This window comes from Cyprinus carpio, chromosome A25 (genome assembly GCF_018340385.1).
Source record: "Cyprinus carpio isolate SPL01 chromosome A25, ASM1834038v1, whole genome shotgun sequence".
In the NCBI taxonomy this organism is placed as follows: domain Eukaryota; kingdom Metazoa; phylum Chordata; class Actinopteri; order Cypriniformes; family Cyprinidae; genus Cyprinus; species Cyprinus carpio.
In genome coordinates, this window is record NC_056596.1 from 9,681,914 (window position 1) to 9,688,055 (window position 6,142).

General features: G+C 37.0%; 1 pseudogene; it reads left to right on the forward strand.

Annotated features, from left to right (window-relative positions):
* LOC122135685 overlaps positions 1 to 4,653 on the forward strand; it is a 17,196-nt pseudogene extending 12,543 nt beyond the window's left edge.
* Positions 4,654 to 6,142: the final 1,489 nt, after the last annotated feature.

The window sequence follows — 6,142 nt, forward strand, 5'->3', positions numbered from 1 at the left end:
TTGACTCAAATTAGCTGTCTTGCTGTTGTGTCACTTTTGACCTCCCTGTGTCTATGGCAGATGTTCTGAAGGAGGGTCCATCTCTGCTGCTCGTGCTGAAGTGGGGTGGTGAGCTGACGCCCGCGGGTAGAGTTCAGGCTGAGGAGCTTGGACGAGCCTTTCGCTGCATGTACCCTGGAGGACAAGGTATAACTCAACACTTGCACCAGCCAGAAAGCTGGCCTAATAAACTGGATAAAAATAGTGGCCCTAAAAAGTAGTTTGAAACTGAAGTCACACTTAACAGTAAGAAAACAGCTTGTTTTGATATACTGCATCTCATGCAATGACATTCAGACATTTTTAAATGTGGCTAAAGTGTCTATATACTTTTTGGGGCTCCTGTATGTTTTATTAATGGGCAAATAATACAGACACTTAGATATCTTTATTAATTCCAGGGACAGTTTTATGTAGCATTGATAAGAATAAAGCTGGGCATAATGAATATAAGTTATTTTAATAATTATATATAATCACAAAAATTTTAATCATTGTGTATATATATTTATAATATAATTAAAAGATCCTCCTACAGTTAGAATAGCCTCAGATCTAAATACAAAAATGTGTGTGTGTACTGTAACTTATACAAATAATATAAAATATTACAGATACATTGAGATATTAATATTATATAAATCATAATATTATAGATATTAAGACTTACAACAAAGCATGCTCTTTCTATCTTTAATTTTTGTCTTAAGATTTTCGTGGATCCAGCCTAAGTTGTTTACAAGAACAGTTGTTTTGCTCCCTTTGCATGAGATCATCATAAATCGGATGCCTTGACAAGATATTGTGTCTGTTTTTAGTTAGTGGGGCAGTGATGCAGTTTTTCAAAGCTCATAGCTTTGTGCAGGAAACCTGTTCCACCTGCTTGTTCAGTGGGCTTGGCATACAAAAGCATGTAGGGGCAGGACTGGGGAGGAATGAATACTTACTTGACCTCAAGTAGCACCTTTAACTTTCAGTATGCCAGCACAAATTTTTTTTTAGTCATGCTTTGGATTCTCTCCTCTGTAGTTACATCACTTCCCCCTGGACCTCAAATTCGAGTCCATATTTGCACACTGCACCTAATTGAGTGTAACTCATTAAATGTCAAGAGTTCACAGACTTACTAAGACCAAACCATTTTCTCTCATCATAGCATCTTAGCTTCAGCATCCGCAGCATCTTGCAAAGCTGGTTAATGTGGTGTTCTTGTACCTTGAATTGTTAACTAGACAGCTGCAGGTCCATTGGCTGTGAGTCCCCTATTGACTGTGGTAAGAAGACATTTTGGATTTGTGCGTGGTCTTGATATTGGGTTGATAATGCATCGTCTGCCCCATTCATCATTTTAATTCTTTAACATCCATCTCATTAAACTAGTCCAATCAGAAAGACACCACATGCTTCGCTTTTGCCATGGATAGTGTGGAAGATTCCATGAACATTGGTCCAACTTTGACATACTGAGATAAAATATCATAGTTCATGAGTTTATTCCCTAGTAGCAAGTATGTTTAGCAGGTTTATTTTTGTCAGCATAGATATTTTGAAAATGGTAAAGTCTACACATTTTTTACTGTGACTTTATTTGGTGTTACACATACATTTTCTTTGACAACTGTGCCATTATTTCAATGTCTGTTACTGCGGTAATGAAAATTATAACAAAGACGTAAAAGTTTAAATCATAAATATGATTTAATATGTAATAATCTGATTTTTTTTTTTCATCTTATAAATATGACTTTTTGTATCAATTTCAACTTTTTGTCATAATTATTACATAAGTTATAATTCTTGCATAAACTGTTGACTTTTTAATGTCATAATTGTGACCTTTTTTAATGTTTTTTTTTTTTTTTACTATGTATCTAGAAGTATCTAATTATGGTTTACCAAATTATGATTTACCTATCTTTTGGGCTTTTCTGGACTTCCAGTAAGACTGTATATACACAGGACATGTTCTTGCATTCAAAACCAGCTAGATAAAGCACACTGTAAGCACATCTCAAAATTGTTACAAAGTTACTGTCTTAAAAAAGTAATGCTCAAAGCCTAATGGCTAAATATCTGACACTTGCTTACATGGAAAAAAAATATTAAAAACTGGACGGACCTAGTTGTTTGTTTTAGGGGACTCATCTGTTCTCTGAAATGGACATTCTGGAATCTGAAATCAGAGTCCTCTTTGCTAATTGATATACTGTAGTGCAATGCAACACTCATGTGAGAAGCACCTAAACCCATATTGCCAGATGCAAGTGTGGATGCATTGAAACGCATGGTTTTTCAAATTTTGTGGAGAAATTCTTCAGCCAGCTGGTCGTACAGCACATTGTATGTAGGTTTGTAAACAGTGGTTATGTAATATGAATGTTCCTTTAACTCCAGGATATACACATAAATCAGGAGCTCTGTTCTTGCAATTGTTATTTCAAAGACTGATTCTCTGTGCTTTTGCAGGTGACTATGCCGGCTTCCCTGGTTGTGGCCTTCTCCGTTTACACAGCACTTACCGCCATGACCTCAAAATTTATGCATCTGATGAGGGTCGTGTGCAGATGACTGCGGCGGCGTTTGCAAAGGTTTGTTGGGTTTTGTCTGCGGGGTATGTTGATATTACATAATGCTTTTAGAAGAGATCGATGTAAACTGCAATAGATTTACTCAGTTCAAAATTGTGCTACTTTGCTTGTTGATTTTCTTTATTGTTTTTATTTGTTTGTATTGATTTCTTTTTCTTTTTTTATTTCCCGTGGCTGTATTCAGGGTCTGTTAGCACTGGAAGGAGAGTTGACTCCAATCCTTGTTCAGATGGTGAAGAGTGCCAACATGAACGGACTGCTGGACAGTGACAGCGACTCTCTCACTGACTGCCAGCAGAGAGTCAAAGCTCGATTACATGAGATCATGCAGAAGACACAAGAATTTAGTGAGGAGGATTACAATAAGGTGAAGCAAGTTGCAACTGCTTATTTAAAAAAATGTCTTATAATCTCATCTAACTTAACTAGCCCTAAAATGTGTCCTGTCTCTTTAAGTTGGCTCCAACAGGCAGCTCATCTCTGGTGAACTCTATGGGGGTAATTATCAATCCAGTCAGGACTTGTGATGGAGTTCACACCCTCATTAAAAGCCTTACTTGTCAGATCTGTAAAAGGCTGGAAGACCCCAAATCTGCAGGTTTGCCCTCTTCTTTGACTTCTTACTTGCAGTAGTATTGAATATTAGAAGTGCTTCCTAAGTGCTTGCAGTATTGTTATTCCTCAATTCCAAATATTTAAACGTTAAATACATTTTATAAAATGTTTAAAGATATATATGTGTTTATTCATTTTACTGTATATTTAAATAATTGCAATATTTTATTTAGATTTATTTGTGTTAATAAAATATAAAAATTTCTGTGAAAATAAAAATGAAAAAGTAAGTAAATAAATAACATTTTTATATATATATAGTGTGTGTGTGTGTGTGTGTGTGTGTGTGTATATAATATATATATATTTTTATTTTCACAGATCTGCAGCTATACCACAGCGAGACTCTGGAGCTCAGTGCTGCAGCGCTGGTCCAAACTGGAGCGTGTACTTCCGCATGAAAAACGGCCGCTATGGGACATCAGTAAATCCCGGACATCTATGACTGTGTCAAATATGACACCAACACAATTCTTTCTCTCGGTCTGGAGGACACGCTGGAGCTTTTTCCGTCTGTCCAGAGCACTTGCGGACATCATCATCCCACAGGTAGTGGAATCGATAAATGCGGATAATAAGTGCTTTGTTTATTCTTATTCATCTTGCTGTTATCTGCATGCACACTCTCTTTCAGGAGTATGGAATCACTAAAGCGGGAGAGAGAGGCTGGATATTGCCAGTGCCTACTGCCTGCCTCTGGTCAAGAAGATTCAGCTGGATCTTCAGAGAACACATGAGTGATGAGGCCGTCAACAAGCTGCATCCTCTGTGAGTCTCTATACTGGGGGTGCAACGCCAAACTCTTTGAGAGAGTTAAGGCTAAAATCACATTTTGCATACTATACTGTACATCCTGTATAGTGTGTTAAATTTCTATTAGTACATTCCGCATGCTTTTTTGTGGTTGTTTTTACTCACAACCCCTTACGCTTAACTCTGTCCTTTTTTTAAATTGATATCCATTTTAACTTGCACAAAATGGTGAACAGTTTTTGTTAACAAAATTAAAAGTTCCCACTTTATCATCACAACCATGCGGTATACAGCTTCATCTATTGTTGTAGAAGCTCTGCAGACTCAGAACCTGTGAGTGATCCAGTTGTGTATTTCATCCCTCCTGGTGGTTCAGGTACTCCCGGGGAGTGATGTCGCCGGGTCGGCACGTTCGGACCCGGCTCTATTTCACCAGCGAGAGCCACGTTCACTCCCTTCTTAACATCTTCCCGCTACGGAGGCCTGTTAGATGGTGAGTAAACAATCATCAAACATGCACATTATGCCCTGGATCATGTTTAATGCAGTTTATTACTTCTTTAATCTCATCTGTGTCTGTTTAGGAGGCAAAAAGATGAACCAGTGGAAGCAGGCTAAAGGACTACCTCAGCGCTGTAACCGAAACTCAACTATATGACACAGATTGTTATCTTATGCTTGTATTGCGAAGACATAATTAACAAGGTATGAAATGTGGCATCAGCCCTTTGTACTCAGTTTCTATGCTTCTTTCATGTGCTGACATGTGTGCCTGTAGGACCCCTCCTCAGAGGAACGTTTTCACGTGGAGTTGCACTTTAGTCCAGGGGTGAAGGGGTGCAAGGATGAGGATAATGCACCAATGGGTTTTGGCTTCCGGCCCCTGCCTCCTCAGAGGTCTGTGTTTCACTCGCCCCAAGCCAATGATATATTTTTTTTTAAGTATATATTAATTTGATGAGGTTTTGATCTGCTGAGCTTTGGAACTAAGAAATATTGCATTGGTGGACCACTCCCAACATTCCCATTCATATGTAACAGAACCACGAGAAGCAGAAAGACCCAGGCAGTCTTGAAGACCTGCCTCCCAAAACGGATCTTCTCTAAAAAACAGAGCCTAGCGAGGAAGCTGCACTGACCGAGCCTAACGTACTCAACATTCCAGACAGGAAGTCGCTTTCGCCACTCATACGGCAGACAGCGAAAAGGCGGGATCTGTGGAGTACAGTACTGTAACTATAGGCTCTTCTGGTAGACCTTAATTTTCTTTATTTCATAACCGCTGCCTCTCACAAAAAAAAAAATGGACTCAAACATTTACTTTAAATGAAATTCATTTTACCGCCAACAGTGTGGTGGTAATAGTGCAATGTTAACTGCGGCAGGCAAATAGCAGTGAGTTTTGTGAAGACTATATAGTCTGATTCAAGAGTTTCTGGTGGCATTCTGTGAAAATTGATGATATTTTAACAATTTGCCTTAATGACAGTATAGGATGCAATTATTTAATTTTGGAAACAATTAGTATTATATTTAATTACAAAAACATTTATTATAAAACAAAATATTTTTCTCACATAGTTATCAGCAGTTTCAAATGTTTGACGTCTGGAATTTCTGAAATATATATATATATTATATTATATCTATTTTATCAATATTTTACGTTACAGAATACTTCATCGAGGCAAACAGGATGCCTTAAATTGATAAAAAATGACAGTAAAGACAATTGTAATTGGGGTGGATGATATGGCAAAAATATATATCACGATTTTTTTCAGGAAAGTCATGTTGGTTTTACTATTCTTCTGCAAGTTCCCTATTTTCAAAAACCCAAGCCTTACAAGGTAACAAATTATAAATAAAAAAAAGCATGGCAGACATTTAGGCCAAAGTGGGCAAAGATAAATCTCTTTGTCATTATTTTATCTTTTGTTATTGAAAAATAAGAACAAAGATACAAAAAATACATGTAAGATACAAATAAAACAAACAGTGCTGGTTTTTCAGGTATAGTACATGCATTTAGCAGTAACATTCAAGATACTGAATGAACAAATATATAAATAAAACTCTACATACACTTTACAGTATAAATTATACATTGATTCTTGTTTTACCACCAACTGTATTAATGAGTTCTT